General features: G+C 40.2%; 1 protein-coding gene across 3 annotated transcripts in view; it reads left to right on the top strand.

Annotated features, from left to right (window-relative positions):
* Positions 1–9,415: 9,415 nt before the first annotated feature.
* Positions 9,416–12,767, top strand: part of RCBTB2 (RCC1 and BTB domain containing protein 2) — a 29,714-nt gene continuing 26,362 nt past the window's right edge. Inside the window, exons 1-2 of one of the 3 annotated variants that reach the window (XM_057367352.1) lie at positions 9,416–9,512; positions 11,531–11,607. The gene's annotated coding sequence lies outside the window, so the exon portion shown is untranslated. Of the gene's footprint in view, positions 9,513–10,824; positions 11,608–12,767 lie in introns of those variants that run through there. The other 2 variants (XM_057367354.1, XM_057367351.1) reach the window with 2 other exon arrangements.

Raw genomic sequence — 12,767 nt, 5'->3', positions numbered from 1 at the left:
TTTTTTCTAATTCAGGAAGGGACTTTTTTGGAAAGGTGTGTGAGAGGCAGTTGTTGCGTTTTTATGGCTAAGCAGTTCCAAAACAATAAAAAAACCCTTTTGAAAATATGCTGAAGGTGAATCTATTCTCTAGTTACTCATGTACTCCCTTTAATCTGTCTAGCAAAATAGATGGCATCTTAATATTTTTTTGATAACTTAGCAAATCCTGCAACGCTGATGTAATCTTGTTTTATTTTCTTGGCTTGTTGAACTATCGTGGCAGAAACATAAAACTGTAGCGCTTCCCTTAATGATGCATCRGAAGGAGTAACAAGCACTTACCTTGGAGAACCTCAGAGGAATTATATACTGGGACCTAGATGGAATGCAGGTTCMTGATTCCACATTGTTATGAAACCTGCCGAAAAGTCCCTGCGCAGCCTCGGACATGAGTATCCTGAGGAAATGAGCCCAGCTGGATACTGGCCCTGTTGAAAGGCCTGGTTTCTCATACATTTTTTCCTCCTGACCAGCACTCAGAGGGACAAGGAAAGACCGGTGTGCTGGGCACAGTTCCAGATGGTCATCTCTGGGATTCTTTGGGTTTGCTTGGTCCACTTTATCCCAAAAGGGAAGTAGCACTGGACATGAAAAATGAACAAAAACTTTACATTTCTTTTATAATGCTGCAGCTTATCCACCAGACCATGGGACTTAATGGGAAAGAGGAAATCAGGATGTGATCCAGCTGCATCCTGATGTTCCTGAAGGGACCTGTTCCTATCCGGTGGGGTTAAGTAACTTCAGGGCAAACATAAACCATGATGTTGCACCCAGTTACCTGACAGCTGGAGTCCTACCATCTGGTTGCATGTGCTAGCTTTTATACCCATATTTTAAAAATTTAATTTAGTTTTGCTCATTTGTTTAATCTGCCCCTATTAAATTATTTAATGAGCTATGGGCTAAAAGGTTGTTCTGTCATTAAAGTTCTCCTTCACACAAATAGAATACCTTTAGTGATGATAGACCTGATTTACAGATTAGAAAAGTGTAGACACAAGTCTGCCCTTTAGAAATGGAGCCACCAGAATACATTTCTTTGAGGTGAACTTCTGAAAGAGACATGAGCAGGAGTTCTTAAAGATTTCTGTGCTAAGCTGATTGGATCCATTACCAAATGATAGCCTTTTCACAAATTAATGAGCAGAACCAATATCTACATAACAAAGCAGCACACCAAATGTTGATATCTCTTCTCTGAAGTTAGAAAACAAAGGAAAGACTGAACAGGCTGTACTTAAGGCATTGAACTTTTCCCCAGGAGGCCTTATTACATTCCTGGTTTCACCTGAAACTGTTGTGATTTTGATCAATGTATTCTGTAGTTTGGTATCTGTAYTGGATTTGAAAAGGAAAAAAGAAGAAATAGGTCACAACAAGGATGTTTAATATTGTCAGATCTTTGTGTTTTAGATAACAAGAAATACTAATCCACTGATGGAAGATAAGTTACTTAACTCAGGGGTATTAGACTTTTTCCAGAGGATTCCAATTCAGACATATTTCCTCAACATTCAGGACCAGTTGGGACCTGCCTGCCTTTATCTCAAAACAATGAGAGAAAGAACACCACTAACCACAGGTAAAGTTGTGGTCAACACAAAACCATGTGACCTTCAGTGCTGAAACAAGTGGAATTGACCATCACTTCTATTCCTTGAACAGTGGCTTAGGAGAGTTGTGGGCCACAAACCTGACCCCAAGAATTGTTCATACCATACAGCACTGCTCATGCTTGATGTCCAGACGCAGAGGAAGTAGCCAAGAGGAATGACATCTGAAATGGCAATTCTGTTTTGGTGCTTAATTACAGGTCTGGGCTAACCACTCTACTGAAGAATGTGATTTACATATCAAAAGTGCTTCCTGGACTTCTGCATCTGYTGTTTTTAAGAGGTGGGTTTTGTATTATGGTAAGGTGGTCAGAGCCCTGTTTTGGCCATTTAATGACCAGACCAGAGGGAAGATTCGATTGAAGTACTTTCACCCTGTATATGAGATTTTTCAAGGAAACAACAGTACAGGAAAGGTGGGGGGTTGAGCAAAGAGAAGGGAAGGAATACCATTGAACATGTGGTGTATAAATGTGCAGTAGTAATAAGAGAAAAATCATAGCCCTGAAAGACAAACAAGTTAAGTGGAACAAAAAGAAATGTAATTCACTTTCCATGCAAATCAAGAATTAGAGATTAACTATTCTGTTCCATTGCTAAACTGTAAAGCATAATTTGTATCTATGACTCAAATAAATAAATTTTACTTAGATTAAAGCTTTTTTTTTTACATYAGCATTAGGACAAAATTATCATTCTGGCAAGGCTTCTTTATTCCTCCAACTTCTCTCCCTAAAACAAAGAAAAGCTCCCCTGAATGGTAGAATTTCCATCACGGTTTTGGAACCATCTTCATTTTTCCATTGGAAGAGAAACTGACAGGGTGACTGATGAATTGTCACACATCATGACTTGCACTTAGAGAAACATGAAAAAGCTGTGGAGTGCAGTGTGAGCTATTTCCTAGGCTATAAAAAAGAACGTTGGAACCTCGTGGTGATCCAAGACTCCTGCCAGTGGGAAAGGTTAAGGTTTTCAGGAATATTTCAAATGAAGCCAAGAACTCAAATTGTCTGTGTCCAGTTTATAGCTCCAGCTTTTTCCCCTAAGCAACTTGTTTATTTTCCTTTCCCTGYGTATTTCCAGAACTAATGGTTACACATCACTTTGGGGAAAACAAAACACAATCACTTCCTCAAGGCGACCCAGACTTGTTGCTTAATTGATTCATCTTCATTTCAAATTCTCGGATTATTTTTGGATTTAGGTGTTTAATAAACATGGCCATCTATTTCCCTCATGTGTGGTGCTCTGCAAGTTATCTTGAGAGCTGCTGTATCACAGATTAGTGTAGCATTTTAAGTGTATCAAGATCCATATATGGAGGACATACTGCATAATGAGCATATGGTATAATACCACAACACTGCTAATGGCAATAAAATACATTTATACGAATACATGGTATGCTCTTTCTTTTTTAATAGCTATTTATTTCTCATGTTTTGGTACAGTAGTATATAAGACACTTCAGTGTTAGATTCAGTGTGGGTTTGGGCATGCCTGGCTGCCCAGCTGGAATGGAATTTCTTAGACTAGCCCAAAATCTTCAGTACCTCTGACGTTTAATAGAGAATAATCATTACATCAACAAACAGCAACAATGCTTCCACTAAAAACAAAGTACAAAAAAAATACTCCAATCCCAGAAAGCATTGAGCATTACCTCACAGGAAGTAAAAAGTGCATATCAGTGTTATCTCAAAAGCTAGACACCTAATTAAACATCCTCTACATAAGGACACAGAATGGAAAAAGTGCCATAAAGGGTCAGGCCTTCTAACAAAATATGTTCCCTGGCAGTGAGTTAGAAAAGAACAGGGTAAGTAAATATGAAACTTCCTTTAAATATTATCCTAGGCTTTGAGCATTCATAGTTTAGAGATTTCCCAGCAGGAGACTCTTGTGAGCAATCTCAGTCGATTGCTCTCCCTTGACTTGCGCATGCAAAGCTTTAGCACTTTCAGAATCTTATAATGGAAACTCCTGAAGGTTGAATTGCAGGAGGAAAACAACTTTTTGTTTGAACTTTAGGATTAATGCTGTAAATTGAAAAGAAAAAGAAGTCTTCCTCTGACAATGTTTTAAGTTCACATTTTGATAGCAATCATAAATAACATAATATTGCTCTCAGCTTCTGATAAAATGGGATGTTTCTATAATCTGTAACATTCTTTTTAATAGATATCCAAAAAGCAATTGCTTGATTTTATTTAGCTTTTCAACAGCCCATAGAGTGATTTCCAAATTTCTTCCAATAAGAAGAATGCAGACTGGTTTTAAATTGTTTGCACCTAGTAATATAAATCTCACAAAACCTGAGATATAAGTCATTACCTCTTATAAGTTACTGTATATGTTCCTTGTCAGAAAGGTATCTGAAAGCAGTGCTAAAGCATTTGCTTAAAATCAGCAACTACCTTTTCTTTCAATAATACAGTTACACAACTAAAGGCAATTTAGTGAAAAATTTTACACCTCATCAAATACACGCTGCCATAAATTTTACATTTTTAGCATGGGAAACTGCCTTATTCATGAGGGTCAAAGGCAATGTCTCTAAGATATCTGCTCCACAGAACGCAGATGATGAWAATGGATACAATACACCATCCATAAATAGCATTCACTTTGCCTTACTCATTATTTATTGCAAGAGTCCAATAATAGAAAATCAGTCTACTTTGCCCTCACCATTACTGAATTCAGTGCAACCAATTCTGTTTCCTTTTGGAATTATAAAAGAAGGTTGTGAATTCATTTTCCAGTTCCACAAACATTCCATATTTTTACACTCATCCTCAGCAAGTGACACTTCTGATTACATCAATGTCACCTTTCAGATGCCTGAACACCTTGTGCAGTCAGCACTGGGCTGCATGACTGGGATCAGCTCTTTGTAAGAATACTTTATTCACTCTCTTCCAGTCTAATTGAAAGCAAGGAAGCAAACAAACAAACAAACAACCCCCAAAAGATAACTCCTTACAGATTCTGTTTCCTTGGATATTTTTCCAAGAGTACATTCAGGATGTACATGCAAAAGATACCTATCCGCAACACACCAATAATCTTTTTTTCTTCTTTTTTTTTCAAATTCAGATCTATGCATATAGGCTTTTTCCAAAGCCTTGACCTCTGAATTCTTCTTTTCTCAGGCCTTTCCAACAGAAATAAAGCTTTAGGAAAAGTGTTATTTAKACTCCATAAACTCATCATGCCTGACCACTTGACCGCTGAACACCCAGACTGCTGGTGAGCTGACTTCCCAGCAGACTTGGCTTGCGCCAAGTAGAGCAGTTCAAGAGTAGTGCATGCTAAACACCATTTCCAGTGGGCTTTATGGATAGCCCTGCTCCAAGCCTGCTCCAAGTCTGCTCCCTACAGACTCCCTCAATGCTATCTCTACAGGYGTTGTTAAAAAAAAAACAAAACTACAAACTGTGAGGAAGAAAACTGTGGAGGTGAAACTTTTGAACAGAAGGTAGAAAACAGCCACTTTCAAATACAATGAACAGGGGGGGGGAAAAAAAACCACAGACATAAATAAGTTACGTTTTAAGGCCACAGGATGACAAAGAGCATGGGGGAGCTCCAGGGCCATTAGAGATGTAGTGTCGATTGGCCAATCTGATTTTAAGGGGAATACAGACATAAATAAAATGGATATGAGCTAGGTTATGCCTCCAGGCAGGGAGAGAGGCTGTGTCCTGGCCATCTACTGCTTTGTGGGGGCATAGTTAAATTTGCCTTCAATCCTCCTGTGACTGAGAACCACAATGAGCTGTATGCAAGTGATACTGTCACCGCTCGTGAAGTAAGTAGATAGCTACAAAAATGGCAAAACTGGTTCTGCTGCTGAAAATATATTTTGATGAGTACAATTCTTGAGTGAAGTCTCATGTTAATATTAATTTTTAAGGACAATGCTTTAAAACTCATTAGAAAGTGATAMATTTCTTCTGGAATTTTTCAAGTAAATTCAAGCCCAAGTCTGCATTGAACAACAAGATTCTGCATGAAGTCCCACCATCTCATCTAAAGTTTTTTTGGAAGCTTACTGAAATCCCTGAGCTTACAGCAGATAATGCTCTATTTGGAATATTGAGGAACCTCCACCCTTCTGGGAGTTCCCAGTTCCCAGAATGCTGCATGTCTATTTATTGCTCTTTCATTTATTGCTCCAGACAAAGCTGAAATGAAGGGAAATGGACAATATAAAATCTTGCATGACATTATAATCAAATGTGTGATTTGTCAAAACCTTTCTTTAACAGGATGAGCACACTTAGCCAGATCCCATAAGTGTGTTAATTATRGCAAGAAAACAAACAAAATGTCAATGGTTAAAACAAATCCTACCAACAGGAAATAGTTATCAAGCTGTGATAAAATGTTTATCAGGAAATGTTTTTACTCTATCCAAAACATTTCCTGTCTGTAATATTTTTTGTGGGAAAAAGAATATCTATGGTGCTAGAAATAGCATCTTTGCAAGGAATTAAATGACAGGGCTTATAGAAAATGACAATAATCACAGATCTAGCTTCTGTCCTGTTTTCTTCATTGTACATAGTATAATGTAAGTCTGAAACAAATCTGTTTTCTCAAATTGCAGGGACATCACTACAGTTTGAACTTCATGGATTAAAAAATAATTTAATGCAAATTTTTCATAGGCAGTATCTAAGCAATGTAATCATAGAGGTAGTGGAACCTTGATCCTTTGCTCACTGATACTCATAGTGAAACAATTTCTGATAAAATACTGGAAATGATAAAAAATATTAATTAAGCTGAAAACCAGATCTATTGAAGGCATCAAAAGAATGATACTCAAGGGGAAGAGGAGCTAGAGATTATCTGTTGAAATGCTTACTCAAAATAAAAACCATGAAGAATTATATTACCATAATCATGACTTTTCAGAACTAGTAAAATCCTGATTTGTTGCAAACATAATGAGTAGTATCACAAAATCACAACAGAGCTGGCATTTGAATATAAACAAAGACTTGTCAGGATCAACCTGTAAGACATAACTGAATATTGAAGCAAAACAAACAATTCTTCCTGGACTACTTGTTCTACAAGCCATGTTATATCTAACTTGTAGTCTGTTATTCCACACCCCCAAAAAAGAATAGTGAACCTTGATGTCTTTTTAAAGGGAACCCAGCCACTGCTTGAGTATTTTGAATAATTAGGTTATTGTGAAATAATCTTTTTTATTAGTCAACATTTATATGAAATTTATTTTGCTTTGATTAAAAACTGCTCTTTGTTCCTATTTTAACTACAGGTTCTATACTTTTTATTGCCTTTTTTTTTCTTTCTCATTTCTGGTACATTTAATTTCCTGTACAATGGAACTAAAGATAGAATACTAGAAGTGGAAAGGACTTCCACAGGCCATCTGATCAATTTTCATGACCTGAATTATCATCAACAAAAGTTACCTTATTTCTGGTCTACAATCCAGATCATGGAAACTACAGCCTCACTGGGCAATCTATTCCCAACTTCCTTATTTTCACTGTGAAAGCAGTTTTCCCTATGGCCAAAGATGAATGCCCGTTACTTCAATTTCATTCCTGATCATGCAGTGATCAAAAATTCTCCTTACTCTTCGCAATAGCATTTTCTCACAACCTGGCAATGTTTCCTTTCTTTCTTAAGACACTATTTTTGAGCATCCCAGTGTGAGGTTTACTTGTTTTGCAGTGATGTGATGCTACTGTATAAGCTAAAATTAGACTGCCTTGCAGTGCACCATCAGTCCTTCCCAACTTTGTGTCTAACAGAAATGCAATGAGCATGATCCTAGTCATTAACTGAAATATTGGAAGGAACTACAAACTGCTTSTAAGATGAGACAGGCACATATTAGAATCATACAATCATGGAATAGTTTTGGGTTGGAAGGGACTTTTAAAGGTCATCTGGTCCAACCTTCCTGCAATGAGCATTCCTTTCCATTTCAATTCCCTTCCATTCACWGCTGCTTGCTGAGTTCTAAATTTAGCATTACATTTAGGAAAGAAGAAAAACAACCCAGGGACAGTTCAAATGAAAGGAAGAAAATGAGACAGGAGTTCAACAAATGGCATGTAAGGAAAGGCCACTTTCACAACTGCGCATGCGCTGAAGACAAAGGTGAAAATCCACCATGATGAAGACGATGGTATCTCATTAAGGGGAGACCCCCCACAACCACCGAATTGAGGATGACACATGTGTACTTGTAAAACTATGATATCATGTATTTCTGTGCCCATATATAGCGGTGGGCGTAGTGATGATAATAATGTTACACCATACTTACTATATAAATACCTGCCAATTTAAAGCAAAGGTGATGCAGGGAAGTTAGAAGTTACAGGGTAACTTGTTAGAAAATGCTTGCTAAACAGTATACATCACTAACTGCTTGCTRGACAGTGTATATTGCTTATTTAACATTGATTGTGTTTGTCAAAGCAGAATGAGAAGTAAAGGATTATTGACAAAAGCAGGGACTGTAACCCAGCTTGTGYTCGTGGAACCCCCATGCTGGCTAAAACCAGAATTGTTGTTTGGACTTGGGCCAGGGACGCAGAGAGCATGCGCAAGACAGAAAGGTGAAAAGTTCAAGACAAGAGGATGAGTATTTTACTTCCTCCCGAGACCCCCCAGAGCCCACTACCAAATAACACTGCGCAAGCGTGAGCACAYGGAAATTACTTTTAAACTCTTTATAATACAAAGCGGGTATAAATCATGCATATGTAYAGGCGAATTGCGAAACTCAGTGAATGTGTAACATGTAACCAGATATATACCAAGCGATGCCCGTGCTGAGGTGTGCGCGGCTTTGAGGAGTATCTGCCGCTCACCCAGAGCTGCAATAAACATACCTACTTCACAACTTAAAATTATAGAAGTTGCAGAGTCTTGCTCAGATCATTTTTGGGKCAAAGGCAGGTTGGTTAGGAGGAGAAATCCCCCTCACCTCCAGCGCTACACCAGCACTGCAATTAATAGCTCCTCTATAGACACCCGTCTATGGAGTTTTATTTCTAGCCTTCTTTTGGGCATCACAACCAAGCAAAACAGCCAGGTTGTTGCTTTTAGGAAAACTTATCAAGCCTATTCTCTTGGGCAGTGCTTAATTTTAAACATTAGTCATAGGAGAAACAGAATGATTAATATCCCCTCACTTCCTTTGGAACAGCATAGCAATATTTGATGCTCCCCCAATAGCTTTCGACCATGTGTCTCTCATGTGTCTCTCACCTCTCAACTCTCGAGGTTGACGCGCGTATTTTGGCCCAGACAACAGGCTGGAACGGGCTGCCCAGGGAGCTGGTGGAATCACCGTCCCTGGAGGGGTTTAAGGAAAGACTGGATGCGACCCTCAGTGCCATGGTCTAGCCGACACGGTGGTGTGGGACCATAGGTTGGACTGTTGACCTCCGAGGTCTTTCCCAGGAGAAATGACTCTGTGATTCCGAGGCGGGAAGCGGTGTATCTCCCCCGGCGCCGTGTTCGCTCCGGGCATGACTCTTCCCCAAGCAGCCGTGCCATCCCGAGAGCCCGGCCCCTGCGAGTGCTCCTGCCTCTCCCKCTCCCCGCAGCCAGCACTGCGCCTCCGCCGCGGGGCCCTGCTCCCGCGGGCTCGCACGACAGCTCCCAGCGCTCCCCAGGATCCTGCTGCAGTGGGTGGATCCCTGGGAGGTGCCAGCCGCTCCCCTCCCCTTCCCCTTCCCCGGGCCAGCTCCGCGGTGAGGAGGCGCCTGAGCGCGGCAGCATCTTCCCTTGGCTCTCTGGAGCGGGGGGAGGAGCTGGGGCCGCCGCCGCTTGAGGGGAAAGAAGGTAAGCTGCCGAGCACGGGGCGTGGGAAGGGGAGGGAAAGGGGTTGGCTCCCCCCCCCCCTTCCCTGTGCCTCCCTTTCCCGTGCGACCGGCGCTGGGGAGCGGGAATGGGGTGAGGCGCGGCCGCCCGGGCTGCGCGTGCTGGGCCGGGCTGGGGCAGCGCTCCCCGGGGCCTCGTTTCTCAGGCACCGGGACTGTAAATGGCCGATAAAGGGATGGCGGTGTGTCGGTGCGTGTGCCCGGCTCTGTGCGTGTCCGTGTGTCTGTCGGTGCGTGCTCCGCTCCACTGAGCAGTCCCATCTGCGCGGTGCCGGGGCGCGCTGTCCGCAGGTGCGATGGTGGCGGCGCTACAGACGGGCTGAGTTGGCGGCCCGTTATGGTTTTGAGGAAAAGAAGGGATACTTTGGGAACCAAGGACCGTTAATTGTGTGGGAGGTGGAAGGATCTCGTTTCCTTGTGCAGGTGAAATTTCTGTTACCAGGCGCAGTCAGCAAAGAGGTTTTACTCAGGTTATGAGTGGGGTAAGGTCTGTAGCGAGTGATGCTTGTGCTCCATCAGAAACCATTTGGGCCAATGAACCGATGTGCCTTCTAGTGCATTAAGAGAACTTACGGGAACGATGGAGCAAGACTATTTACAAGAGAATGTAATGGCAGGACAAGGGGGACAGGGTTCGAATTGAAAGAGAGTACGTTTAGATTAGAAATTAGGGGAAAAAAATCCTCACTATGATTCGTGAGGCCCTGGCACAGGTTGCCCAGAGAAGCTGTGGATCCCTGGAAGTGCTCATTATATTCTTTTTCCTTTTACTACAGAAGTAAACCACTAATTATGTGAAAATGACCCCAGTATCTTCCTATAATACTGCTGAGCACTGGAAGTAGCTCTTGCATTGTTTCCCTGTTCTGGAACACTTGTTTGCCTTCAGTATGTATTTTTGCATGTGTAGAAAGACGTGTAAATGCTTCTATGTGAAAATATGTTTTGATTGACATTTTCTTATCAGGCTTTTTTAGCTACTGACTTGGACATTTCCTTAAGTCTACTGGAGGCTTAATTTTTTTATAAACATTACTGTTTTCTTGTCTTTGTGTTTCTGTCTTTCATTTGCTTGTTACATACTTCCCTTTCTTAGCAGTTGCCAGCCACTTCCTTCAAATCTTCTTTTTTATTAAATCCACTAGATGGATAGCCAAACTTGTGGTACTACTTTTTCAGATTGACTTTAGGGTTTATAGAGTAAGAAAATAATTTGGGATTTTTTTTTTCATTTCTGCTTTAAATATTTTCCTTCTCAAGAGCAATGATGATTTTTTTCTGTTACTTCCACTCTTGTTGCTGGCTGGTCAACAACCCACCATTCTACACCAATGATGGTGATAAACATTTCTAAAGGGGAAATAGTAACTGGAATAGGAATGAGAAAAATAAAGAAACTTAACATGAGCACTTATCTTGCCATCACTTAGGATATGCATTCTGCATGTGAACCTCTGGAAAATGCTGGGGATCCATCCCTGGAGCCAACAGGTGGAATTGGATGTCATGCCAAAAGAGGGGCAGTGTCTGACAAGATGTTTTTGACTGAAGTTTTGTCTCTGGAGATGGAGCCAATAAAGAGTTTCTTGGATCTAGCCTCTAAACCATGTGTTAATTTGCTTGTGTAATCAGTAGGCACACAATGGAACTTGTGTCAGAAGCCAAGAATTCAGTCTGGTGTCATGAAACAAGAAGGGAAAGAGTGAAGATTATGCTTTAGTAGGAGTTAKATGTTTTTCAAACAGCTGCTCACTGTTTCTCAAGGTCTGCAATTGCTTGGCGATGGAAGATGCCACATCAATGAAAGAATGAATGATGAGCTGAGTTCTGTCAATTTATTGTCAGCACTGGGTGTAGCACTGACATTTTACTGTTCATCAMGAAGGAAGATAATTTTGAAAATAGCCTTCCTAGAGAGGTGTGTTACCTGTTCCATAGGAGTACATGCTGGCAATACTGTTGATCTGATCTCTACTGCAGAATTGCTTGGACCAATGAGCATCATGTCATGACTCCTCCAGTCGGAAACTGCTGAGAAATCAGGAATATCAGAGAAGGTTAGATTCCTTTTCTAAAAGTGTCATCAAGTCCCTTTCTTCTGTGACYTTTTCTTCCTAGTCTTTCGTAAGCCTGTGGTTAGAGTCCTTGGGGAAGAAGCTGTAGATAGACCTTTGATTCAGCAGATGGGATTCATAAATGCTCAAGTTAAATGGGAGGAACTACTAAGTGGAGTTCTGAAAATTTTTGTTTGCTTGCCAAGTTCCTAGAGAGGGAATCTAGAAGAATGTTTACATTCAGATGAGTCAGTGAACCTGTTTAAATACTCAGGATTAAATGGTCTTGGAGTGCTAACAGAGCTTGGCTATTAGAATTAGTATTTATGTTCCTTAACTCAGTCTTCTCTGTACTGTAGCAACTCTAAATTTTCAAGACCTAAAATCTGACTGCCAGAGTATGCTGTCCAGATTCTTAATTGTGCTTGGATTCTAGATAAGAGATTTGTGAAAGTTTAATATAAATATTACTGTATCAAAAGGCTGTACACATCCTCAAGTAATGGAGGTTTACAACAGTGATGTTTTTTCCTTTAGATCTGCATTTTACAAGTTTCTGAGGGAAACAGAGTTAGTGAAAATTGTAAAGTGTTTTAATGCATGAGAATAATTTCTTGCTTACCTTTATACTTTCTAGAGGAAGTATTGCATTTTTTTAAAATGTCATGGCTAGCTATTTTAAAGTAAGGRGTATTAGCAATTACACACATGCTATAAGATATAGTAGATGAACAAACCCATTAACTTCTCTGAAATAGCTAGGATATGTTTTTTATCCTGTACCTCATTTACTCAAATATCCAGGTTTTTGTCTTTTCATTTTTGATGAAAATACTTGTTTTTAATTTGCTTGACTGCATTCACAATGTTTATTTTTTTGGAGGAAAATTCTTCCAATTAAGCAAATACGAATCATTGCTAGTGTTTTAAAGATATATGGATAAGAATGGATCTTRAAGAGGCTTAATTTTTTTTTATCTTTATTTTTGGAATCCCCAGGTGAATGTATACTCTTAAATCAATTGCAGGTTTTTAGAAAGAACAGCTTTGCAGGTACAGATAAATTGAACTCAGTGTGTACTTTTATTAGGAGGCATGAATTTGAATAAAAGAATGGACTGCCATAATTTGAGTCACCCCATGTACTCCTGTGGGGCTGCTCA

Source organism: Malurus melanocephalus, unplaced genomic scaffold, assembly GCF_030028575.1.
Source record: "Malurus melanocephalus ecotype Western Australia unplaced genomic scaffold, MMel_1.1 scaffold_78, whole genome shotgun sequence".
Lineage (NCBI taxonomy): Eukaryota > Metazoa > Chordata > Aves > Passeriformes > Maluridae > Malurus > Malurus melanocephalus.
Note: the sequence above shows the minus strand (reverse complement) of the source record. Positions and strands in the feature narration are given on the sequence as shown.